The 27,781-nt window shown below is 49.6% G+C and overlaps 1 pseudogene; it reads right to left on the reverse strand.

Annotated features, from left to right (window-relative positions):
* Window positions 1-8,530: 8,530 nt before the first annotated feature.
* Window positions 8,531-25,946, reverse strand: LOC146764746 (protein FAM124A pseudogene; annotated as a pseudogene).
* Window positions 25,947-27,781: the final 1,835 nt, after the last annotated feature.

Below are 27,781 nucleotides of genomic sequence, written 5' to 3' on the forward strand. Positions count from 1 at the left end.
TTTTTTCCCCAAGATTTGGGGATCAGGGGGTTTCACTCCCAAACGTTGGGATCGGGGTGGTTGGACAACCCAGGTGTTTCAACCTCCAGGATTTGGGGTTTGGGGGGTTAGACCCAAAAATTTGGAAACTGGGGGGATTGACCAACTGATTTGGGGGGATTTAACCCCAAAGTGGGGGAGATCAGGGGCATGTGACACCCCAGGGTTTGGGATTGGGGGGGGGTTGACCCCAAAGTTTGGGAATTGAGGGGTTTGACCCCAACCTTTGGAGAAGAGGAGGATTGAACAACCCAGATATTTCAATCCCCAGGAGTCGGGGATTGAGGGTTTTAACCCCAAACTTTGGGGGCTGGGGGTGTTTGACACATCAGGATTTGGGATTTGGTGGTATTTGACCCCAGACTTTGGGAATTGGGGGTGTTGGACACCCCAAATGTTTTGAACCCCAGGATTTCAGGTCAGGAGGGTTTAATGCCAACGTTTGGGAATTGGGGAGGGTTTGACACCCCAGGATCTGGGATTTGGGGGGTTTGATCCTAAAATTTGGGGTTTGGGGCAGGGGGGAGGTTGACATCCCAGAGTTTGGGTTTGGGGATTTTTGACCTCTCCCCTCCCAGTGTTGGGATTTGGGGTGTTTAACCCCCCGGTTTGGGGTCGGGGCTGGGATAGGAGCCATTCCCTGGAAACAGCGGTGGGATCGGGATCGAGAACAGGAACGGGAATGGGATCGGGATCGGGAATGGGAGTGTAATGGGGTTGGGAATGAGATCGGGAACTGGCCCGGGAACGGGAACAGAAATGGGAATGGGATTGGGATCGGGAACAGGATCAGGGAACGGGATTGGGATCGGGAAGGGGAGAGACCCTGACTCAATAATGGAGCCCACCCCCAGGGAGCGATCCTGCTCCAGTCCAGGAATGGACCCAGCCCCTCAATCCCGGACCCCTCCCCAATCCCAGCCCCTCCGCAGCCGCTGACCGGACCCTCCCTCAATCCCAGCCCGCCCCAATCCGGATCGGAGCCATTCCCGGACCGGACCCTTCAATCCCTTCTTGGGGCGGCTCCTGCCGCTTCCAGCCCATTTTTGGGGCTTCCAAGCGGCTCCGGGGACCCTCCCCATTTTGGGGGTGTTGGGGTGGCCCCAAGGCCGCCCCGGGGGCCGAGGGGGGATGGAAACCCCCAAACCCGGGGGGCTCCTGGGGGTCCCCAGTTCCTCCCGGCCCCGCCCCGAAGCAGATCCTGGCCAATCAGAGCGCGCGGCGTTGATGACGATTCAGTTCCCAGGCAGGAACTCGGCGCTGGTCCCGCCCGGCGATTTTCAGCCAATCAGCGCCCGGGACGGCTCTGACTCATCAGTTGCCAGGCAGAGCCCAGCGCCTCTCACAGCACCGGCCAATCTAAACATACAATGGAACACACCTTAGTAAAACAATTCATACTACAAATATATTAAACACGAAACCAAACACCACTATAATGTCTCATACAATTTAACCAAACAATTAAAATTTAATAACACCCTTAAGTACTCTAAAAAATTAAAATTATTTATAAAAATATAATCGCAGATGGGTGGTTTTATATGGATATTGGTTTTTGGATTGTTTGGGTTAGACGATTTTTAAAAAAGGATTTTTATAAGAATTTAAACAGCTGAGAAGGAGCCACTCTGGAAATAGAACTGACTGAAAATGAATGGGAAAAACATCATTAACTCTGAAAGTTTTATTTGCTATCAGATACATCCCAGCCACCCAGCCCCACACAATCCCCATCCCACCACTCCAAAATGGAATCCCACTTCTTTCAATCTCCTCCCAACCCCATCTCACCCTGGCAGCTTTGGAATCGAGTGAGCTTTGTGTGGGATTGAGGGTTTTTTTGAGGGGGAACAAGCAATTTGAGGTGGGATTGTGCCTTTATAGTTTAAAATCCAGTTATTTTCAGTGGGATTGAGTGGTTTTGTGGTGACAAATTCATCCCTCTTGGCTTTTGAAATGCAAAGAGATGGAGAACACTGCCCAAAATCACCCCAGAACCCACAAATCCTCCAGAAGTTGAGTTCATGGTGTCCAGGGTGAGTGCAGCTGCCGGCGGCAGGAACAAATGAGATGTATCTTGGTTTCAAAAAACTCCAAAATCCATTTCTTATCACCGAAAGACAGGGCAAAGGCAGAGCCATGGGATTTGTATAGGGTATCCCAGGGGTGGAGTTTGGGTTTGGGTCAAGGGAAGAATTATTGGCAACACAAGAAGGGTGAGATCAAACTCCTGCCTCTCAGCAACAGGGGCACTCCACACAGAATACGTCCCTAAATCCTAAATTCCCCCTAAAACTCCTGTGAAATGGTGACACTTCAGATATTTTTGATCAGTTTCTTTAATTTAACCCTGTTTTGGTTGTGTTTGAAGAATAAAGATGAATCAGAGGAAAATTAGGGCCAAACCAAAAGGAGAAGCAGCCAGGTGTGTTCCCAACATTGATCACAGGGAATGTGGGTCACCAGACCTGTGCCCAATGTGGGTCCTGCAGTGGGGGATGGAGCTGGAGCAGAGCACGAAGCTCTTCCTGCAGGCGGGACACTCTTGGGGCTTCCCTTACTGGTGCCTCTGTTGGTGTCTGGTCAAGTGAGAGCTCCGGGTGAAGCTCTTCCCACACTTGGAACACTTGTAGGGTCGCTCCCCAGTGTGGATCTTCTGGTGGACAATCAGGGCACCACACTGCCTGAAGCTCTTCCCACACTCCCTACATTCATAGGGCCTTTCCCCAGTGTGGATCCTCTTGTGGCTGCTCAGGTGGGAGATCCACCGGAAGGTCTTCCCACATTCCCCACACTCATAGGGCCTCTCCCCAGTGTGGATCCTCTGGTGCTGGATCAGGTTGGAGTTTAACCTGAAACTCTTCCCACACTCCGAGCACTTATGGGGCTTCTCCTCATCATGAAGCTGCTCAGGGACCACCAGCCCTGAGCTCTGGCTGAAGCTCTGCCCACCTTCCTGGACCAGAGCGCATCTTTCCTCCTCAGATCCCCTTGATATGCTTTTGCAGCCCCTCCTCGTGCAGCTCCCATTGGGTTCCTGCACCATGGAGCCACTCAAAACAGCGTCTTCCACAAGGTTCTGCCATGGGGATTTGTCCTTTCTGCTCTCCACCCTCAGCACCTCATCTGCGGGAGGAAGGACAAGGAGAGGATGGGATTTGCCTCTGTGCCACAGGGAAGGGCAAGGAGATCCCCCCCAGTGTGTCCCCAGCAGGAGGGCACCGGCAGCGGGGCTGTCCTGCAGCTGGGGGCCGTGCTGGGCTGGGAGATGGAGCAGGAGAGAGGGGGAAAAGGGCACTGACTTCCTCCTCACCCACCTCGGTGTCCCAGGGCATCTTCCTCTTCCTCGCAGCCTCCTTCTCCATTTTGTGAAGGTTTTGGGATGGGAAATCCTGTTTTGGGAGGAAAACAAGGGATGAGCACAGTGAGTTTTGTACTGTTTCAAAGCAAAACAGGGAGAGAGTCTAAGCCAGAATCACAATTGAGTAAGAAAATTAAGATCAAGGCAATGATAGAGAAACACTGGTTTAAACTCACAGAGTGAGGATATAACCTGACACCCCGTTGCTCAGGGTGGTGGTAGCTGTCTGATGAAATGGTGGCTGCCGTCCAGCTGGAGTGATAAACTTGATTCTGTCAAAGCAGTGATCCTGTAGAAGGGTCTGGTCTTCCTCTGAAGGTCCAGTGGTGGTTATGGAGCTCTTGTCCTCTGGGAATCCAGTAGGCAAGGTGGTTGTGGTGTTGCAAGGGTGAGATTATATCCAGGCAGGAATGCTTGGTTCCTCCCCCTGGGCGGAGCATCCCACAATGGGATGATGTAATTTTATCAGTCCTGCAGTGACACTCAATGGCCCATTAACAGAAGATGGCCCCTGGAGGGCGTTATCAGGGCTGAGCCTTGGAAGAGATAAAGAACACTGCCCCACCTGTTGATAACAGTTTATGGAGATGGGGACTGAAAATACTTTTGGTAACATCTGACATTGTAACCTGAAACAGTGAGGCAATCCCTGCTCGGGGTGGGGGGTGAACACCACCCCCCTTACCCAAACTGGCTCAGGTGTAAAACCCCCACCCTGGGAAGGCCACGCACACAGGGGACAATGACACACTTGCTCCGCTTCAGGAAAGATCTCTGTCCCTGTCACTCCCTTGCTCTCCCCCCTTTTCTCTTTCTTTCCATGTCTCTCTCTACCTCACATTTACTGATCAATAAAATCCACTTTGGATTTGGTCTTGTTAGCACCTTTATTGGGGGCAGAGGCATCTCTCTAACAATTTTATTATCCAGATTGCAACATTATTTTGGCACAGTGAGTTCAGGGCACTGTTGTCTGACCCCAAGTGCCTTTGACAACAGCATGGTTCTCTCCTCTGAGGAGTTTGTGGCTCTTTCTGGAGGAACTCTTGGAAACTTGGATGCAGCTTCCTCTGAGTGACTTTTGGGAGAACTTATGAGGAAAATGGCTCTTTTGGGTGGCCAGTGTAAAGAAAATATTTTGTTGTCCTTCTTTGAAAAGTCTGTTAAAATCACTGGAGGAAAGGGACCAAATGATACCAGCAAGACTGACAAGGATCATTCACCCCAAGTTGAGGAACACAAGGCTACTAAATCCTGCAAGAAGCCCAGCTCAAGTAGCTAAATTCCCAAATAACTCCTGAATTCACGGGTTTGGGGGGAGAAGCATTATTTTCTTTGTCCCTGTCACCTTTGTGTTAGCTACACAGAGCTTTCCCTTCCTTTTAATAATCTGTATTGGGACAAATTTCCATGTTACTTTTTTGGAACCTGCCAGCATCTGAGCTGGAGCTGTGCTGGAACTGATGAATTTTGAAATTGCCACAGAATTGCTTCTGTTGTTGGTTTATTAATGTTTGGGATTTGTTTGCGTTTTTATCACAAGTGACTTGTGGGAAGAGCAAATATTCCTTAAGGCATTTTATGTAGGGTTAAGTTTAATTTCTGCTGAGTTTGTTTTGTCCAGTGCCTGGGGGATGCTCAAGGGGTCTCTAGTTTTGCTTTGGCCATAATTTTCTTCTGATTTGTCTTTATCACTTAAAAACACCTGAAAAATGACTAAAAAGAGTATTGACCAGAGATCTCAGAAGTCCCACCATTTAAGAGGTATTTGAGGTGGAATTTAAAGTTTGGGAACATATTCTGGAGTATTTGTGGGTTCTTGGGGGATATCTGGTAGTATTCTCCATATCTTTGCACTCCAAAAGCCAAGGTGGATTGGTCTGTCACCTAAAAGTGACTCAATCTCACCTCAAAAATGGCTGGTTCCCACCTCAGTCCCATGCCAAAATTGCTCAATTCCTCAGCCTCCAGGATGAGATGGGGTTGGAAGGTAATCGGGAGAAGTGAGGTCCAAATTTGAGGTTGTGAGGTCAGGATTGTGTGAGGCTGGGTGGGTGTGATTTATTTTGATAATAAGTAAAACTATCAGAATTATTGATTTCTGTCCCATTCATTTTCTGTCAGTTCTGATTTGATTTTCAGAGTGCCACCTTCTCAGCTGAATTTATTTGTGACCTCCTGTCCCAGACTGAAAAGCAAGATGTGTTCTATTTGCCATCTGTATGGCAGTTGTCCTGTGTTAAGTGGGTAGTTTTTCCTTATCTCTTCCACAACCAATCCTCCCTCAGGGGAGACATCTGCTGATAAGGGGCTATTGAATGTCACAGCATGACTGATAGGAACTGTAACATCCCATTGTGAGATGCTCCGCCCAGAGGGAGGAGCCAAGCATTCCTACCTGCATCTAGTCTGGAGATTCTGGCCCACCAACACAGCTTTTTCTGGGCTGGATTTCTCAGAGGAACAGCTGCCTCTTCCTCTTCAGAGGAAGACACCCTTTCCTATAGGATCACTTCTCCAACAGAACCACACCTGACACTGCAGGAGGACTGCAGCCACAATTACAATTGGATTGTGGCCAACACCCTGTCCAACAGGGTGTCAGGTTGTATTCTGGCTCTCTCAGTGTTGTTTTGGTTCACTGCATTGATCATATTTTCATTTTCTTCCCTAATAAAAAGCTGTTATTCCTGCTCCCATATTTTTACCTGAGAGCCCCCCTTAATTTCAAATTTATACCAATTCAGAAAGAAAGAGTCTACATTTCTTCATTTCAGGGGAGGCTGCTGCTTTCTTTAGAAGACACCTGTGTTTCCAAACCAAAACACCTCCTTTCTCTCCTGCCTCCTTTGCCTGCTCTGTTTCTCTCTCAGTGTCTCCCTTGACCCAGGGCAGCTCTCACCAAAGACCCTGCCCTGATTTAATTCCCAATCCATGAGCTACAACAACCATGGGGGAAGTTATGAATGCTGGCAGTGAAATGTCCCTCTAGGATCTTGCTGCACTTGGCTTTTGGCTCTTCCATAAGAGCTTTGCCTTCAAGGGCAGGAACATCTTTTCCTGGCTGGGAACTGGAATTCCAGCCCCTGGGAGCGTGTGCCATGGATCCCAGAGGGGCATCCCCAAGGCTCCCAGGGTTCTGCTCCTGCTATTCCTCCCAAGGAGCTGTGCAGGGAAGGGGACAAGGTGCAGCAGCTGTGTTGGTGCTGCAGTGTCACAACAGCTCCTGGTTCCAGGAGTTTCCACACTGTCAAGAGCGGTTCCTGGGTTCCATGACGCCCTGCTGTGTCCCCATGGATATTTGGTGTCATGAAGTTCTTCAGTGTCACAATGGCCACCTTGCTCCATGAGCTTCCACAGTGTCCAAATGGCCTCCTTGGATGGGCAGTGTCACCATGGACCACTGGCTCCATGCAGCCCTCTGGGTCACCATGGACTCCTTGGTTCCATGAGGTTCTGGGGGTGTCTCCATTGTCTCCTTGCATCCAAAGTGTCACAATGGGCCACTGGATCCACATGGCCCTGCTGTGTCACCATGGCCCCGTGGTTCCATGGGACCCCAGGGTCACAATTGACTCCTTGCTTCCACGTCACCCCCTCAGTGCCAAAATGACCCCTTCGTTCCATGGGGGACACAGAAGATTTATAGAAACATTGAGGAAATCCTGCTTAACACAGCTGTGAATATCTGCCTGCATTCTAGAGAGAGGTTAAAGGTGAGGCTGGCACCAGCAGGTTCCATCTGCAACAGAGGTCCAGGGAAAGGGCAGGGACAGAGAATTCAGCTGGGAGACTCAGAGAATTCTGCTTCCAGAGAGAATTCAGCTGGGAGACTCAGAGAATTCTGCTTCCAGAGATCATTTCTGGTCACACTGTCCCTTGTAGAAAGGTGACACCACTCCAGACGGCCTGTACTGAGCAGGTGACTCCTGAGTGGGGTTTGTTGTTCAGGAAACCTGCTCAGGCTTTTCCATTCTTTCCTTCCCAACAGGAAAACTTCTCCTGGGCCTGTGTGCAGGCAGATCCCTGAGGAGAGCAGGTGGGACACGGTGCAATGGGCTGGGACATGGAGCTGCAGAGCTCAGGGACAAGGTTCTGCTGCAGGGCACAGGGATGTCAGTGCCAGGTGGGCGATGTCAGACATGGTGAGGCTGGTGGTGAGGAGCAGCTTGTCCAAACAGGGTCAGCCCTCAGGGGGCTCATTCTTCTACATGCCCAGACCTCCTAAGGAGACACTGAGCATCAAGGTCACCTGGGGATTGCTTCTATCAGCTCTTCTCTGAACTGGAAACTAAGAATACTCACTTAAAGAAAAAAAGTCATGAGGTGCACTTTGAAATCCTCCTCCTTACAAGAACTCCAAACTGACTCCAATCAGGCACACAAGCCCTGGAGATTTGCAGACCATTGAATGAAGACAAAGCTCCCCTGAGGGCTTTCTGTATTTTGATGATCCCCACCATGGATTTGGGACTCAGTCCAGGACCCTCAGGCACTGAGAGAAGGCTGAAGAAGCTGCTCAAGGAGTCAGAAGCAAAACGCCAAGTCCCTTGGAGCATCACTGGGCCCCACTGAGGGCAGGGACTGCCAAAGGCTCCCAGGTGAGAGCAGGTCCTTGAGGCCAGGATTGCAGGGAGCCCAAGGCTCAGAGCAGGGAACTGCAATGCTGAGCAAGGCCTGGGCTGGCTGGGGGAAGCAGAAAGGCCAAGCCCTGAGCCCAGCCTGGCACAGCAGGGCCTGTCCCTCATGGGTGGCTTGGGGCTGTGTGTGGTGCAGGGGATGTGAGGGGCAGCAAGGACAAATGTCACAAACCTGTGTGACCCGGCAGATCCTCATGGAACCAAGGGGCCAGTGTGACACTGTGCTGCTTCATGGAATCAAGGAGACCATTGTGAACTCAGAGACCCCAAGGAACCAAGGGTCCATGGTGACCTTGTGCAGCTGCAGTGTCACAGAGGAGCCGTTGTGACACAGCGAGGGCACACGGAGCCCAGGGGCCATTGTGACACATCAGGGCTCTGTGGAACCACAAAGCCATTGTGACACTGCAAGGCCTCATGGAAGCAGGGGGCCATTGTGACACTGCAGAAGCAAGGGGAACATTGTGACACTCCAGGGCCTGAAGGAACCAAGGAGACCATTGTGACACTGTGGGGTCCCACAGAACCAAGGGAACATGGAAGAGGTCTGGTTGGCTGAGCCTCCTGGGGAGCATCTGACAGGTCTGGCTGACTTTGGCATGTTGAGGGCTGCTTCTCATCTGCCCCTGAAGCACTGGGGTGTCGGCCTGATTTTTTATGATTTTCTAAGACCTTCTGAGTTTACATTCTTGTAGCAAATTTTCTCTCACAAATTTCTGTAAATAACTTATTGCTTTGCATTCCTTCATAGAGGAGGAGAAATTTGATGGACGGTAGTTTTGTCCAGTGTCATTGGAAGGTGGCACTTTCACCCTCCAATCCACTGTCACCTTTGGAAAACTATAAATGTTGGAGTCAGAAATAAATTTCATTTCTTTTACCGTCATAAACGCAAAGGTGCCCATCATGTTTTCTCATGTCCCATAGTGACATTGGGGTACTGGGCTTTCCTTCCTATGGGAGAGAACTATTCTTCTCTGAAGAGAGCCTGACAGAGGAATGGTTGAACAACAAGGGACATGATACTGTAAAATTAATCCAAATAGGGAGGGCTACGTGACTGCTGCAAAGTTCGCATGGCCCTGAAGAGTAGATGGTGTGCAGAAAGCAGGATATTGAAACTGCTTGGTATGTAGAAGTAGATAGAGAAGAACAAAGGGGTACTAAGCTGTTCTAACTGCAAGGCCAGCTGGACAGGCAAGTATCAAACACAAAGATAGTTTTAAGATAATAGTACAAGTCACATAGCAACCAATCATGAGCTTGGCTTTTGCAATATGTATGAGCTAATTAACGAACATATATAAACTGTGTAATCTGTTACAATAAACTGAGACTTGATGATCATGATATCATGAGTCTTGTCTCCCGCGGCATCCCTCTAACAACTGGCGCCCGAACAGGGACCTTCTGTAAGCTCAGGGTGGACCCACTGCTGTCATTCACAAGTAGAACACATTTCCTGTGGAAGGTGTAAGTTAGAGAAACCTCAGATGTAAAATTCTTCTTCACTGACTGGTGAAGCTGGGCAAACATGATCATCCAGATTACAGGGAGCTGCTCTCAAGGGCTGTTTGTGTTGCTCAGAGAGAGATGCTGACATGAAAGAGCTGGAAGACCATTCTGAGAGAGAAGGCAGTGAACCATCAGCTGACTCAAAAGTATTGCACATGGCTGATAGAGGCCTTCCACCTGTGGCTGCCTGTTTAGCCCTACTGATAGTTTGTTTCTGTGATGGAAGAGAGTCTTCCAACTCACTGCAAAACCCATTAAGGGCAGAGTATGCAGAAACCACAGATAGGTCTGAGAAGGATAGCTTCATCCCTGTGTCCACATCAGTCTCTTGGGCACCTTCCAAGTCATCAATGTTAAGCTTGGGGCTGCATTTCCATGTTTTTAACCTGGTTGCAGGTGACCCAGTGTTTAAAAATTGAAATGGTTCACTGAAATGAGATGTCTCTGGCACTGAAGAGGAGTTCACTGTGGGCAAGCAGAACAGAGATTTGCTTCGTTGAAATGACCAAGAAATGCTGGAGGCACTCCTGGATCTGCACGTGAAGTCTCCTGGATCACTGTCTCTCAAGTCCTGCTGGGAGAAACCAAGATAATGACCAAGGCTATTTGTGTGATGCACCTTTTTTTGACCCGTTTCTTGTGGCTGCTCAGATTGGTGGCTCTGAGGAAGAAAGGCTGGCAGAGTGGTGAAGTGGGAATCTGTTGACACAGATGAATATGGTTGCTTCTTCTGCTTTGCAGACTTCCTACACCAACTGTGTGTTTGCTGCAAAAGGATCCTATTTCCATCGTGGTCTTCTGTCTGCCACCTGCCTTTGCTGATGGGGCTGCAAGGGTTGGGCAAGAGAGGCACAAGCTGCCCCACGTCTTTTACTCTGAACTCCAGCACGGCTGACTCTGTCCTCACTGGAACTTGTCCCTTCGGGAGCTTTTTTTAAAGAAAACTGAATGTCTATTTCCATGTTAGAATAGACAGGAAAAACACAGAAGTCCGCTTTTTTCTGACACATTGGTCTTTTCAATATTAACTCATGCAATTTCAGAATGTCCACAAAATTCTCATTCTTGCAGTATATGGTGAAGCGGATCATTTCCTTCCCGTAGTGCACTGGGCGAATGGCCCACAGAGGAGTCTCTGGAGCCAAAGTGTAAAAGTCTTGTCTCCTGCGGCATCCCTCTAACACTTCTCCTCCAGGGGCCTATAGCCAAAACAGGAATTCCTCCTCCAAATTTCCTTATAGTGCAAGGATTGTTTATAGATGAAATCTGCCAGGAGAGACAGGTCTGGCTGCCTTGGCTACCCAGGGGCCACCTCTCATCTGCCTTTCAAACACTGGGACCATGTGCTTTTCTTTATTATGGGGAAAAAACATCCATCTCAAACAGGTACCCATGGCCAAAATTGGGCATCTGCCTCCAGTATTCCCTATATCCAATGATAGCTCCCAGAAAAAATGATGCCAGGAATCACAAATCTGGCTGGCCTTGGCTTCCTGAGGGCTGGCACTCATGTGCCTCTGAAACACCGGGACTCTGTGCTTTCATTCCTAATGAAAAGAACTCTTCTTCCTGTCTAGGTGTCCACGGCCAGAACTGAGATTCCACCTCCAAAATGCCCTATGTCCAAGGATAGCCCCTAGATGAAAGTTGTCAGGAGAGAGAGGTCTGGCTGGCTTGGCCTAAGGCTGGCCACATCTCATCTTCTTCCAGAATACTTGGATTTTGTGCTTTTCTTTCCTATAGGAAAAAAACATCCATCCTGAGCAGGCATCCATGGCCAGAACTGGGATTCCACCTCCAAAACTCTGCACATCCAATGATTGCTCCCAGTGAAATCTGCCAGGACAGACAGGTCTGGCTGCCCTTGGCCTCTTGGGGAAGCCTCTCACCTGCTTTCAAAACACTGGGGTCAGTGGTTTCCTTCCAATGAAAAAGACCTGTCCTTCTTCTCAAGGTGTTCATGGTCAAAATTGAGATTCCTTCTCCCAAATTCCATATATCCAAGGATCTCTCCATGACAAAAGCTGCCAGGACAAACAGGTCTGGCTGGCTTGGCCTCTCAAGAGCCACTTCTCTTCACTTCTGCCTCTGAAACACTGGGGCTCTGTGCTTTCCTTCCTATGGAAAAGAACTGTCCTTCTTATCTACGCAGAAATGGCTGAAATTGGGGTTCCACTTCCCAAATTCCCTATATCCAAGGGTTGCTTTCAGACAAAAGCTACCAGGACAGAGAAGTCTGGCTGGCTTAGGCCTCTGGTGGAAGCCTTTCATCTGTCCTTGAAACACTGGTGTTCCGTGCTTTTCTTCCTGTGGAAAAGAACCATCCTTCTACTTTGGGTGTCCATGTCTGAAATTGGGATTTCACCTCTAAAATTCCCTATATCCAAGGGTTCCTCCCAGACAAAATCTGCCAGTACCATCAAGTCTGGCTGGCTTTGGCCTCTGGTGGCTGCCCCTGCCACACTGGGGCTCGGTTCTTTCCGTCCCATGGAGATCACTGTGACACTGTGGGCACCTCATGGAACCAAGGGGATCATTGTGGTACCACTGGAGCCCATGGAACCAAGGGGCCATGGTGACATCGTGGGGCTTCATGGACCCAGAGACCATTATGACTCTGTGGGGCCTGATGGAACCATGGAGACCATTGGGACCCTTCAGGGCATGGTTTCACCAAGGGGGCATTGTGACACCTCAGGGCCTCCTGGAAGCGAGGGACCATTGGGACACTGTGGGGCCCCATGGAAGCGAGGGAACATGAACCAGGTCTGTCTGGCTTGGCCTCCCAGGGGCCACCTGACAGGTCTGGTTGATGTTGGGATGTCAAGGCCTGCCCCTCATCAGCTCCTGGAGCACTGGGGCTCCATGCTCTCCTCTGTATGGAAACGAACCGTCAATCTTTTCAGATGCCCATTGCCAAAACTGACACTCTGCCAAAAAACTTTCTGATATTCAAGGGTATCTCTCAGAACAAAATCTGGCAGCTCTGGCTGGACCTGTCCTCTGGTGGTCACCTCTCATCTGCCCCTAATGAAGTGGCACTTTGTTCCTTCATTCCTATGGAAAAGTACTGGTCTTCATGTACAAGGGACCATGGCCAAAATTAGAATTGGCCACTGAGCCCAGCTGGGCTCACGGAACCATCTGCAGCCCCGAGCAGATATTGACTCTGCCAGTGCTGCCATCTGCCCTCCAGTGAGAGAAAAGGACACAGGGCAGGCACACAGAGGAGCAGCATGAACACACCGAGGTCACTGAAGATGAGATGCCTTGATCCTGGGGCTGGAATCCTCTGGTAAAGCTGTGGAGAAGGATGTCATTGATACATCAGACGCTCTTTTTCCCCATAATGCATTGAAAAGTATGGGGAGATGACTTGTTTCAGCAAAGGCCTCCATGGTAAAGTAAGCAAATGTTGCAGTAGCTGTGATCCCATGAGAAGCTTGAACATGGGAAGAGAGCAGAGTGATGAGACCCTGTGCCCTTAGGGAGAGAAGAAGACCTCTGTTCCCGGAGATGAAGATGATTTCAGAAAGAGATGAAGGGAAGCTTTGCTCTTAAACAGCTCATCTCAAAACTAATACCCCATAACTTGGCATGGCCCATAAGCACAGCTGTGGGAAAAGGTGGGAAAATATGGGAAGGAGTTCACGATTGCAGATTCTTCCAGGCAGCTGCTATTTGTGGAAATAAAAAGCCATGAGATAACTGTTTTCTTGTGGAGAATTCTCCATAACATTAACAAGAGTTACTTCTCTCCTGATGTGAACTGAAGAAAGATTAGAATATTCTAGAGGTGGTAAACTGACTGAAAATTTCAGGTTTTGCCTCTACATTGTCCGGTTGTATGGAGAGGGGAAGTGTTCTGAAAATTTTGTTCTAGTTCTTATTACTCTTTCATTTAGTTTCTCTTAACAAACTTTTCTTTACACACTTTTAAAGTTTTGAGCCCACTTTGCCTTTCTCCTAATCCTATCTCACAGCAGGAAATGAGTAAGTATATTCTAGTGACTGCACTGGTAATTAGCCAACACTGAACCCACCACACTAATTGATGCATTGGCCAATAAATCATAAATTGGTGAACCAAAAGCACTACAGAAACTTCCTGACAAACTGCATGAGAGCAGGGAGAAATTGAGGCAGACCCATGGTTTGTCAGGACTTGCTTGATCCTAATGAGCCCCGTGGTGCATTTGGAGCTGAGTCCTGGAACCTCAGGGCCTGACAGGAGATTTCACAAACCTTTCCTGGAGTCAAAGTCAGAGGAAAACCCCAAAGTGGTTGGAGTCTAAAGCATTAATGGGAACCACAAAGGTCCATCTATACCACAGGCTCTTCATGGAGTCCTTGGAGGAGAGAACTGGAGGCCAGGATGGCACAGAAACCTCTCAGAGACTGAAAATGGCACAAAGAACTCTCAAGGTGGAAAGGACAATCCGAAGTATGTTACAAAAGTTAAGAATCTCAAGTATTCATGAGCTCCACTTAGTGTCAGTACAAAGCTTGCAAGGGACTCATTAAAGCAGATAATTGGGGACATGATTGCACAAACCTCTCACAGAGTCTGTATCAAAAGGCAAACACCAAGTACCTTCAAATAACTGAAGTACCTTGAAATATTAATGAGCCCCACTGAGTGTTGTTACTGACAAAGCCTCTCCAGGGACTAATTACAGCAGAATATTGGAGGCCATGATTGCAGAAACCTCTCAGAGACTCCAAGGCAAAAGCAAAAGCCAAAGTCCTTTGAAAAACCTGCAGTCACTGGGAGCATGAAGGAGCCCCCAGGGCCATTCCTGACCAAGGCGCCCCAGGGACTCCTTCCAGCAGATCCTTGAGGCCACTGGGATGTGGGCATGGGGGGGATGCTGAGGGCAGGACCAGGGGGTGACAGTGCCCAGCCTGGCTGGGGCTGTGCCAGGAGGCCCCAGGGCCTCAGGACAAGGTGTCTCCTCACAGCCCTTGGTGGCACAGACCCTGCTGTGCTCCAGGGCACCAAGACTTGGCTTCTCTTTGTCCCCACCTGCCATCAGTGCCTCCAGTTCTCTGCTCTGCCTGGAGCCTGGGGACACTTTGTCAGTCGTGTCCCTCAGTGGGACCCATTAAAAGTCCAAGAAACTTTGGAGTTGGATTCTGACTTGGAGCTCTGGAGAGGTTTCTGCATCTCCCTCTGAGGGCCTGATGTTCAGGGCCTGAGCACAAAGCCCCAGAGGGTCATTAAAGTCCTTGTGCTGTGTCTGTGCTGCTGAGCTGGGCCGGGCTCCTGGCACAGAGGGTGATCCTGGTAAGCAAGCAGAGCTTCAAAAGCACATTTCTCTTGCTGAGCAGCTTTTCTCCCAGCCCAGCAGGGCTGGGGCACTGCCTGCAGCCAGCCCGGGCACAGCGCAGAGGCACAGAGAGCTTCAATCAGACAGGGTTGGGAAGGGGCTGAGAAGTGCCTGGGGCAGAATCACTGCCAGCCCTTAGCACAGGAACCTCTGGCTGCAGGACAATGCAGCTGCAGCTCCTGGAGAGATCTCCTAAAGCTGGAACATGCCAATGCCCACAGACCCTGTGAGTGCATTCTCTGCTCATCTCCTGTGCAGAGCAGCCAGGGGTGCCCAGGGCTGTCCTGCAGAGCAGGGTCCTGCAGCCCAGGGCGCTGTGCTGGGCCAGGGACTCTGCTGCCTGCCAGGGACAGCTCTCAGCCGGCCCTGGAGCTGCTCCCAGCGCTGGCCAGGAGCTGTGGGGGGAAGGAGCCACCCTGAGCAGGGCAGGTGCTGCTGCTGAGAGGGGCTGGCTGGGGCAGGGCTGCTCCCAGCTCCAGACCAGCCTGGGCACCGCTCCGGAGGATACTTCCCAAAGAAGGTAAGCCTAGGATTGCTGTAAAGGTCAGGAGCTTTCCTGATGGTGTTTTCAATTTCCTGCTTGGAGCAGGGTGGGAAGTTTGGGGTGATGACAAAAAGGTTTTTGCTTTTCATTTATTTGTCACATATTTGCAGTTCTGTAAGTTACTATTATATAGTTATAAAAGTATAATCCTACCTAACTTGATTAAAATCTTAACTATTTTAAACTACTATTAAATAGTTGTTATAGTAATAATCCTTAATTAACCCTAGTATGTTTCCTTACCTTTCTTTTATATTTTAGAACAATAAGCTGACTATCCAAATACATTCTATTCATACTATATAGTCTTATTATAAGGAAGAGGACATACAAGCAGAAAATTTTGGGTTTTGAATGTGAGCAGTGATAACAAATAGATGGGCAAAGAAGTCTTTGGACCCACTCCAATGGGTTGAGCCAGCGGTGTGTAATTGGAGCAACTGAATCTCCTATTAGATGTTCCTGTTAAATATCCTAATTAATCAACCTTAATGAATTGTTGAAATCAGGGACCGATTTTGCCTCATCCCCACTGGGACACCTGAGAGCTTCCAATAAAGGTCTGGTTTTTACTTTGCTGTTCTAACACTGTTACAAGGATACTTTTTTTTCTCTTTTGATTATAGACAACAGGGGGATGAGAGAAGCAGAACAGGAATTGTAGTCCCAGAATGACAGAACATTCTGAGTTGAAAGGGACACACAGCATCATCAAAGGAATGTTTGAACATTTACAGAGACTCCAGAACTGTGACTTTGGGTGGTCAGTGTCTCTGCTGGGAGCCTCCCAAAGGGCCTTCAGCCACTCCTCAGCCCTGGGCAGCAGCAGCATCACCTCTACAGGGCCCAGCAGGGCTCTCCTGAGCTGCCCTTGCCCAGCTGCACACAGAGCCTGCCCCAGCTAGGGCCCTGCACACAGGCAGGTTTCTGTAGGGCCAGGCCGAGGGCACACAGGGTGGGATGGGCTCTGTGAGCGCTGGCAGGGACAAGGCACCTCTCAGGAGGGGATGTCCAGGCCCAGGGAGATGCTCAGGGAAGGAGAGGGGGCTGAGCAGAGCAGTGCTGGGGGAACAAGCCCATCCAGCCCCTCACCTGCCCTCAGCCACAGGGAATCCTTTGCCTCTCACATCTCTCAGTGGCAAACTCTGAGTGCAGCAGGAATGCTGGGGATTTCTAAACTCAGAGAGCCAGGAATGGTGGGTGGGTAGGAAAACATTTCCTTAAACCAACTCCTGCAATTCTTTTGACCTGGGAGTGCAGATGCTACCAAGCTTTTCTGCATTAGGAGTGATTCCTGTGACAAATCCTGAATATCCAGCCTTGTCCCTCCGCCAAATGGCCACAAACCCAGGGCAGTGGGGCAGGGATGGCTCCTCGAGAGCCCCCCCACACAGTCCTTGCAGCTCATGGCACACTCAGCCAGCACAACTGGAGCTCAGGCAGGGACCTGGGTGAAAGTTTTCCCAGAGCAGGAACAAGGGTGGGTGAGTCCCAGCAGGACAGGCTGCAGGGATGGCCCAGGTTTGGCTCCAAGCAGCCCCTCCTGACTTGTCCCTGTCCTTTCTCCATGAACAGGTGCCCATGTGCAGCAACAGCAAATGTCCAACAGCAGCTCCATCAGCCACTTCCTCCTGCTGGCACTGGCAGACACACGGCAGCTGCAGCTCCTGCACTTCTGCCTCTTCCTGGGCATCTCCCTGGCTGCCCTCCTGGGCAACGGCCTCATCATCAGCGCCGTAGCCTGCGGCCACCACCTGCACACGCCCATGTTCTTCTTCCTGCTCAACCTGGCCCTCAACGACCTGGGCTCCATCTGCACCATTGTCCCCAAAGCCATGCACAATTCCCTCTGGGACACCAGGAACATCTCCTACTCAGGATGTGCTGCCCAACTATTTTTTTTTGCCTTCTTCATCTCAGCAGAGTATTTCCTCCTGACCATCATGTGCTACGACCGCTACGTGTCCATCTGCAAACCCCTGCACTACGGGACCCTCCTGGGCAGCAGAGCTTGTGCCCACATGGCAGCAGCTGCCTGGGCCAGTGCCTTTCTCAATGCTCTGCTGCACACAGCCAATACATTTTCCCTGCCCTTGTGCCATGGCAATGCCCTGGGCCAGTTCTTCTGTGAAATCCCACAGATCCTCAAGCTCTCCTGCTCCAAATCCTATCTCAGGGAACTTGGGCTCATTGCAGTTAGTGTGAGTTTAGGACTCGGATGTTTTGTGTTCATTGTTTTCTCTTATGTGCAGATTTTCAGGGCTGTGCTGAGGATCCCCTTTGAGCAGGGACGGCACAAAGCCTTTTCCACCTGCCTCCCTCACCTGGCTGTGGTCTCCCTGTTTGTCAGCACTGCAGCATTTGCAAATCTCAAGCCCCCCTCGATGTCCTCCCCATTCCTGGATCTGTCAGTATCAGTTCTGTACTCGGTGGTGCCTCCAGCCCTGAACCCCCTCATCTACAGCCTGAGGAACAAGGACCTCAAGGCTGCAGTGTGGCAAATGATAGCTAGATGGTTTCTGGGACATTAAACTGTTGGCCAAATTCTGTAAATCACTTGTAATAAAAGTAATCTTTGATACTTCTTGTCGGTTTGGTTGTGAATTATTTTTTGTTTGTTATACTATTTTCATATTGTCCACAATAAATGTCATTGTTTATGCCATTTCTCATTTTTGGTGGCTTTAAAGGTGCTAAAGGATCTCACAGCACAGTTTTCTGCAGAGATGCCCTTTTGTTGCCTCTCTGGAGCTGCAGCTGCAATGTCTGTGTGCAGAGCTGGGGTAGATCAGGGCTGGCACAGCAGCTGTGCCCAGGAGCAGCAGCACTTGGTGCTGCCAGGGCTGCTCCCGTGGCCCTGCCCCACTGCCCTGGTGGCCCTGGTGTTGCTGCAGGGCCTGAGTGCTCTCGGGGCCGGGCACAGTCCTGGGGGTGGCAGTGCCGGGGCGGCAGCAGGGACAGGCCATGGGCACTGCTGGGGCAGCGCTGACGCCTCAGGCCAGGGCCTGGCGGCTCCAGGCTCCTTGCCCAGGCTCTCTCAAGAACACGGCCAGGCCAATGCTCAGCACAGAAAACCCCCGTGAGCAGCCCCAGGCTGGCCTTGGGAAGGCTGGGGGCAAACAGCACGGCTGGTGCTCTGCAAGGTCCCTGGGGGAGATGGGAAGGAGCAGCAGAGCAGGGGCTGATACATCCCCAGTGCGCTGCACAGCCCAGGGCAGCGTCCCAGAGCGTCCTCATGGAGCTGCCAACAACATCCCCCCTCTGCAGCCCTGGCCTCTCCCCCAGCTCACAGAGTTGCCACATCCTTGCAGGCACAGACACGGCAGCACTGGCTCAGCAGCCCCTGTTTGCATTGCACACAGCAGGCGGGAGCACCCCCATGCTGGTGCTGTGGGGACATGAACCTGAGGCAGCACAAATGCCATCAGCCCCTGGGGCCAGGAAGGGCTGGGGGACACCAGGGACACCACTCAGATTTGTCCTGGCCTCTGCAATCAGCCAAAAAGTTTGTTCCCATCAGCTGGGAGTTTCCTGTCCCACTGCAGATGCTGCTGCTCGGAGCCAGGGCTGCCTGGCAGCCACCCCCAGGATGCCCTGAGCATTTCCTTGGCTTCACCTTTGTTTTCTTTACTCTTCCTGCTACAAATTTCTTCCTGTTGCCCACCCCTGTTTTCTCCGCTGCACACAGCCCATCCCTGTTTGCCCTTTCCTCTCTGGCCCCACTCCCCATTGCAGTTCCTGACTTGGCACCATGGGAACGTCCCTTGGGGAGCAGGATTGAGATAAGTGGAAGATCATTTGTTCACTGTGATATGCTCGATTACCTTGGTTTGCATAAGAATGTACTGGTGTGTCTTTGAAATGCTTATTTGCTTACAAGGTGATAAGGAGGTTGAGATTAGAGCCCTGGGTGTGTGTATCTGGTCTGCTTGCTGTATCTCAAAAGAAGAGACTTAGAAGCTATCACAATGACCAGACTCAGACTACATCTGGAGAGTCACGCCTGCAAGGAGAAGGGGGGGGATAAAAGGAAGGTTGGGACAGAACATTTTTGCGCGCCGTTGGTGGAGCAGGAGACTCCCCGGCCGCCCAGCGCTGTGCTTTGCCTGCCTTACTCGCTTGCTATTTTCAATAAAATTGCTTTATTGGATTAAGACACTTCAAATTGCCGTGTCACAATTTATAACAATTTGGTGCCGTGACTCGGATGGAGAAGTAGATCAGTCGCTACGGGACGATCGGGACGCGCCCCGCCCTTATGGCGGCCCGGCTGCCGAAGGCTTTCTGATCACTCTCCACCGACGAACCTAAATTGAGTAACGGGCAAAGGAGAACCGGTTACCCCTGTAATCTTTGTGCACGAAGAACCAGCGAAGACGCAGGACGCGTGAGTATAGGCCGGTTTCCCGCTCGGTTTGGGGTGGTTTTCCCGGAGTGCTGTGTGTGAGAGGTCTCGTGGAGACCAAGTGAGTGCGGACTCTGTATTAGTGCGTTTTCCATTCCCCGCGAGGGGCTGGGCCACGAACCAGGGGAGCACGTGTGTGAGAAATTGAGTGCACTCCGGAAGATGGGACAGAGGAAAAGCAAGCCCTCTGGTTCCATGGGAGAGGGGACCCATGCTAAGCTTCCCCAGATTCCCAAGCCCCTTGGGTTTGATGATAATTAATTGGGATGCTTTCCCATCTAGAAAAGGGAAAGACAAAGTTAAAATGATACATTATTGTATGGAAGTGTGTGGGGGGGAAACAAATTAGGGGAGACCATTTGTATTGGCCGGTATTCGGGTCCTTTGAGGATTGGATTTGTCAGGCTCTAAATATATATGTTAACTCAAAGGAAGCCTTTGATTCAGAAGAGAGCGAATATGCTTCCCTGTGGACAGTTGGGGAGACAAGGACAAAACTATTTGCCTTATCAGCCAGGGAAAAGAACAAGAAAAACAAGGAGGAAGATAATATGCCCCCCTACGTTCCTCCTCCATATATTCCTCCACTCCCACCCACTGCTAGTCAAAATATATATCCCCAGCTGCCTGCGGACCCGGTTGGCCCCGGGGTCCCCACGGCTCCTTCAGACTCTGATGATGAGGCAGAGAGTGGAGGAACAAGGGAAAACAATCGTAGGGTAACTAGAAGTCAGACTAGGAAAAAGGAACAGGAATTGGGGATGTTTCCCCTAAGAGAACAAAGCATTGGTATGATCCCGAATCCCCAAGAGGGACAGGAAGGTCAGCCACCCCAAATAGCAGGGGTTGCCTATGTAACTGTGCCTTTAGACTCTGGGCAAGTCAGGGACTTTAAGAAGGAAATGGGACATTTGTTGGACGATCCTCTAGGAGTGGCAGAACGGTTGGACCAATTTTTGGGGCCCAATGTGTACACGTGGGAGGAGTTACAGTCAATACTAAGGATTTTGTTCACGGCAGAGGAAAGGATGATGGAAGAATGATAAGGGAAACGGGTATGAGGATATGGGATGATGAACACCACCAAGGACCCTTAGCAGATATAAAGTGGCCCCTACAAAATCCCCAGTGGAATAACCAGGATCCCTTGCATCGCACTCACATGGGTGATTTGCGAAACATCATCATTCAGGGAATAAAACAATCAGTTCCGCGGGGGCAGAATGTGAAGAAGGCTTTTGGATTACAACAAAAAAAAGATGAGGATCCCACGGAATGGTTAGAGCGCTTAAGGAAAGTCTTCCACTTGTATTCTGGGATAGACCCTGATACCCAGGAGGGAGAGGCGGTGTTGAAAATGCAGTTTGTGGCAAATGCATGGGTAGATATTAGGAGGAAACTAGAAAAGTTGGACGGATGGCAGACTAGAGGATTAGAGGAGCTCTTGAGGGAAGCGCAGAAGGTTTTTGTGAGAAGGGAGGATGAGAATTTCAAGAGACAGGCGAGGATTACGGCTGTAGTTGTGTGGGAAGGGCCTAACCCTAATTCCCGTGCAAGGAATGTAGAACAAAGGGAGAATCGGGAGCAGAGTTATATTTCTAGGGAAGGAAAAGAAAGAGGTCGTGAAATTGTCTGCTTCTACTGTGGAAAGAAGGGACATATGAAGAGGGGATGCAGACAACGGATAGCGGATGAGAAGGCCTTTAAGGAAGATTAGGGGTGTCAAGGGTTCTATTTGTTGGGGAAGAAACATCATAAGGAGCCCTTGGTAAAGCTTAAAGTGGGACCCCAACAACAAGAGATGGAATTTTTAGTGGATACCGGGGCTGAAAGATCCACGGTGCAAGCCTTGCCGCTTGGATGTAAAAAGTCATCTGACACTGTACATGTAATTGGGGCAAAAGGAGAGCCCTTTGAGGTATCTGTTATCAAGGATGTGATGGTAGAAACTGATTCCAAATTTGGTATAGGTTCTTTACTACTGGTACCTGAAGCAGATTACAATTTATTAGGGAGAGATCTGATAATAGAATTGGGTATTAATTTAGAAGTTGTAAATAAAGAATTACAGATAAAGCTCTGCCCTTTAAGGGTGGAGGATGAAAAGAAAATTAATCCTGAGGTGTGGTATACCCCAGAAACGGTGGGGAAATTGCAGATTAAGCCTTTCTCAGTGGAAATAAGTAATCCTGGCAAACCCGTAAGAATAAAACAATACCCTATCCCTAGGGAGGAAAAATTAAGACTAAAACCTGAAATAGATAGGTTATTGGAAAAAGGGCTTTTAGAGCCCTGTATGTCTCCCTTCAATACTCCCATCCTGCCTGTAAAGAAGTCAGATGGGTCCTACAGATTGGTGCACGATTTAAGAGAAATAAATAAGAGGACTTTGGCCCGGTTTCCAGTAGTTGCAAATCCATAAAAAGATTTAAAGGTAATTGAATCCGGACCACTAAGTAACTCCTGGTCTGCACAAGCTTGTGAATTATATGCAGTACTCAGGGCTTTAAGGTTATTAAAAGGAAAAATTGGAACAATATACACAGACTCTAAATATGCATATGGGATAGTGCACACATTTGGAAAATTTGGGAAGAGAGGGGACTTATAAACTCACAGGGAAAAGATCTAATTCATCAAGAGCTAATTGTCCAAGTTTTAAATGCCTTAAGGGGCCCGGCTCAAATTGCTGTGGTCCACTTAAGGGGACACCAGAAAGGATTGGACTTTAGAAACAGGGGAAATAATTTAGCTGACCAAGAAGCCAAGAAAGCAGCCCTACGAACTCGGGGGGACATGGGGCAGAGCGACACTGTATCTGTGGACTCCCCCAAAGAAAAATGGCAAATATATAGTTTTACCACTCAAGAAAAGGAAAAATTACAAAAGATGGGAATTGAGGAGGGGTCTGAAGGGCAATGGAAGCTCCCAGATGGGAGAACTGTTTTACCTAAAAGCAAGGCCTCAGAAATTTTGCAAAGATTGCATGACCAGACTCATTGGGGAACTCAGGCATTAGTAGATCAATTTGCCACTAAATATATGAGTATTGGAATCTATGATTTGGCTAAAAGAGTAGTGGGAGATTGTCTGATCTGTCAAAAAGTAAACAGAAAACATCTTAGGGAAAGGCCCATGGGAGGAAGGGAATTAGCTCACAGGCCTTTTGCCAAAATAAAAATAGACTTCACTGAATTGCCTAAAGTGGGTAGATATAAATATTTGTTAGTAATAGTAGATCATCTCACCCATTTTGTAGAGGCTTACCCCACTACTCGGACTACTGCTCAGACAGTGGTCAGAATATTATTAGAAGAAATAATCCCTAGATATGGGATAGTAAAAACAATAGATTCTGATAGGGGACCCCACATGCCATATGATTTGGAGGAACCCCGAGACCACCCCCAGTTGAAGGACTATAAAATAACCTCATATATTATTGCCTTAATGAAACGCCGCAATGAACTTTGGGAAAAAGGAATCATTACGCAAAGACCCCCTTTAGATTTAAAAATACATAAAATATACCCAGGAGACTATGTGTGAATAAAATCCTGGAAAGAATCTACACTAACCCCACAATGGGAAGGTCCTTATCTTGTGTTACACACTACAGAAACTGCAATTCGGACTGCAGAAAGAGGATGGACACATGCCAGTCGAGTAAAAGGACCAGTTAACAACACTGTGTGGCAAATAACCAGTCCTCCCGGGAACCTGAAATTGAAGTTACAGAGAAACTAATGGACTCTTATCAGATTGAATACACATCAGACTTATATTACTTAGATAGTGGACTAATTAGTAATTCAAGTGTTAGAGTAAAGTGTAAAAATCAAAATTGTAATTGCTATCCTTTTGTATGCTATATCTGTAAGGTGTGTGGGGAACGGTGGTGGTCACATTGCAACAGAGGGTATCCTCCACGAGGAACTTGCAATTCCTGTTGGAACGTACAAAGAGAGATTACAGCTTGGGTACTGACCTGTAAAGTGACTAGAGGGGAAATCCGATTGGAATCTAAAGAGTGGTGGGAAATTTTCTCAAAGGGCATTCACCCAGACTATTACTGCTACCATACAAACGAGCCGAGCCCATTTGTGGCAGAGATCATAGAAGGCCTTTGTAGGAAAGACCTAAAAGGGGTCAGTTGTACCGCACCAGAGGTAAAAGATCAAAATTGGCATTCTTATTGCATGCGGCAAGGCACTAGAGGGCATAAATCCCCTCCTGAAGAATACTCTTGCTGCTGAGAAGATGGTATACCCTGTGGCTCGAAGCACCCGAGTTGACGGGCGAGGCAGAGGAGTAAACAGCTGTGGAGGAAAGAGCCCTCAGGATGGAATACGCAAGCAATATTTGCGGAACTACCCCGGGACTGGGAGTAACAAAGGCAGAAATAGTTTTAGGGCTCAAGGGTATTTTGGTGATAACCAGCTAATAGAGGGAAAGAAGTCACAAGGGTATAATTGTTGCAGTGTGAGAAACCAGACCCCACATGCCATTTGCTTACTGCTTGTGATTTTCCTTTGTATATCTTGTAATACTGCATAAGTAACAACTCATGAACCTTTCAAGTGGACTTTAGGAAGATGGAAGGATTCACCAGTTATAAGGAGCTGGAACTGGGGTGGCATCCCTAGTAAATCAACAAAAGGAATTTAAAGCATTAAGAATTTCAGTAGATGAAGATCTGAGTAAAATTGAGCAGGCCATCGATGGATTGGTAAAATCATTAAGGTCCCTATCTGAGGTGGTGTTGCAGAACAGAAGGGGTTTAGACTTGCTATTATTACAACAAGGGGGATTGTGTGTAGCCCTGAAGGAGGAATGCTGTGCATACGCTGATCATACTGGAGTTGTTACAGACACCATGGCAGAATTAAGGAGAAGATTAGAGCAGAGAAAGAGGGAAAGAGGGGCACAGCAAAGTTGGTATGAATCATGGTTCACTCAATCTCCTTGGTTAACTACCTTGTTATCCACCCTTGCAGGACCTCTGATACTGATAATATTGGGACTGACCTTTGGGCCATGCATCTTCAATAAGGCAATAAAAATAGTAAAGGGACGCTTAGAGGCAGCACATTTAATGCTCATTAGGGCAAAATATGAACCCATACACGATGTAGATGAGACCCTAATACTAAGTCACCAAGAGTTACAAAGATTCAGTGAACAAAATAAAGATGAACAAGAAAAAGGGGGGAAATTGAGATAAGTGGAAGATCATTTGTTCACTGTGATATGCTCGATTACCTTGGTTTGCATAAGAATGTACTGGTGTGTCTTTGAAATGCTTATTTGCTTACAAGGTGATAAGGAGGTTGAGATTAGAGCCCTGGGTGTGTGTATCTGGTCTGCTTGCTGTATCTCAAAAGAAGAGACTTAGAAGCTATCACAACGACCAGACTCAGACTACATCTGGAGAGTCACGCCTGCAAGGAGAAGGGGGGGGATAAAAGGAAGGTTGGGACAAAACATTTTTGCACGCCGTTGGTGGAGCAGGAGACTCCCCGGCCGCCCAGCGCTGTGCTTTGCCTGCCTTACTCGCTTGCTATTTTCAATAAAATTGCTTTATTGGATTAAGACACTTCAAATTGCCGTGCCACAATTTATAACAGGATCATCCCACAAGTGCTGCAGGAATTGTCTGCAGGCTCCTGCAGTGCCTGGTGCTGCTCCCTTGCCAGAGGCAGCCCAGGCCAGGGGGGCACATCTGGGCTGCTGTGTCTGGCTGTGGGGCTCCCTGTTCTGGGCAGTGAGGAGGAGCTGCAGAGGCTCTGCAGGACTGACAGGATGGGCTCTGGGGCTGTGAGGAGAAGCTGAGGGACCTGGGCTGCTGGAGTTTCTGAAGAGGAGGCCCAGGGCTCCTCCTGCGACTGCTCCAAGGGTGGTTTCAGTGAATGACAGAATCCGAAAGTTTAGTAAAGTCCTTGGAGATCATCAAGTTCAAGCTATGCCCTGACCCCACTTTCTCTCCCCTGAGCTTCCTCTTCTCCAGGATCAACAACCCCAGCTCACTCATCTGCTTCTCAAAGGACTTTCTCCCCAGAAACCTCCCCAGGCTTGTTGCTCTTCTCTGAACACGCTCCAGCCCCTCCATATCCTTCCTAAATTTGGGAGCCCAGAACTGGAAACAGCACTCGAGGTGCTGCCAAACCAGTGCCCAGCACAGAGGAAGAATCACTGCCCTGCTCCTGTTGGCCACACCATTCCTGACCCAGGCCAGGAGCCATTGGCCTTCTTGGCCACCTGGGCACTCTGCTGGCTCATGCCCAGCCTGCTGTCCATCAGTCCCTGCAGGTCCCTTTCTGCCTGGCTGCTGTCCAGCCACTCTGTCCCCAGCCTGTACCGCTGCAGGGGTTGTTGTGGCCAAAGTGCAGGACCCGGCACTTGGACTTATTAAACCTCACATTGTTGGATTTGGGCCCTGGATCCAGCCGTCCAGGGCCCTGTGCAGAGCCCTCCTACCCTCCAGCAGATCCACACTCCCAGACAACTTGGTGTCACCATGGTTCCATGAGGCCTCAGAGTGTCCCAATGGTCTCCATGAGTTCTGGGCAGCAGATTCCATGAGTTCTCCCAGTGACACAATGTCCCTTTGGGTCCCTGGGACCCCTTGGTGTCACAAAGTCCCTTGGATCCTTGGGCCCTGCAGGGTCACAATGTCACCGTGGTCCCCCAAAGCCCTGCAGTGTCACAGTGGATCCTTGGTTCCATAAGGTCTGGCAGGGCAGCAATGCTCTCCTTGTTCCCACAGTGTCACAATGGCCTCTTGGTCCCAAGGGCCACCACGGTGTCAAACATGTTTCCTTCATTCCATGAGTCCCTGAGGAGCAGCTCAGGCCCCATGGTTCCATGGGGCCCTGCAGGGTCACAATGGCCCCATCATGACATGAGGTCCTGCTCTGTCACAAAGCTCTGCGAGGTTCCACAAGGCCCTGCAGTGTCACAGTGGCCTCTTTGGTCCCACCAGGACCCAGACTCTCACAATGCACTCCTTGCTTCCATTCAGCCCCACAGTGTCACAGTGGCCCCGTGGCTCTGTGGTGCCATGTCGTACACAGTGTCACCATGGTCCTCTCAGTGCCACCAGGCCCCGCAGTGTCACAGTGGCCCCTTGCTTCCCCAGGGCCCTGCAGTGTCACAATCATCAAAGAATCAACCAGGCTGGAAAGGGCCTTGGAGAGCATCAAGTCCAACCTGGGACCCAACACCAACTTGTCACCCAGACCATGGCACTGAGTGCCACATCCAGTCTTTCCTGAAACACTTTCAGGGATGGGACAGTGACTCACCCACCTCCCTGGGCATCCCATTCCAATGCCCAGTCCCCCTTTGTGTGAAGAATATTTCCTGATGTCCAGTCTAAACATCCCCTGGTGCAGCTGAAGGCTGTGTCCTCTTGCCCTGTCCCTTTTCTTGGAAAAGAGCCCGACCCCCACCTGTCTGCACCCTCCTCTCAGGGATTTGTGAAGGGTGATGAGGTCTCCCCTGATCCTCCTCTTCTCCAGGATCAACAACCCCAGCTCCCTCAGCCACTTCTCACAGGATTTGTGCTCCAGACCCCTCACCAGCCTTGATGCCCTTCTCTGGACATACTCCAGACCCTCCATGTCTTTCCTAAATTGGGGATCCCAGAAATGGACACAGCACTCGAGGTGCTGCTGAACCAGTGCTGAGCACATGGGAAGAATCACTGCCCTGCTCCTACTGGCCACACCATTCCTGATCCATAGGAGTGCCAGGGCTTGGATGAGGGAAATTGTGGGGTGGGGGAGGGTACAAAGTGTTACTGATTGTCAGCCATGAAGTGTCTTGATTTTCATATCTGTTCAAACTGCACTAGAAGGTGCTGAGAGTCAATATCAATTTGACATTGCCAATATCAATCTATAAACAGGAAAAGAAAACAGGACAAACAATTATATCTGCGTT

Source organism: Lonchura striata, chromosome 31 (genome assembly GCF_050655825.1).
Source record: "Lonchura striata isolate lonStrDom1 chromosome 31, ASM5065582v1, whole genome shotgun sequence".
Lineage (NCBI taxonomy): Eukaryota > Metazoa > Chordata > Aves > Passeriformes > Estrildidae > Lonchura > Lonchura striata.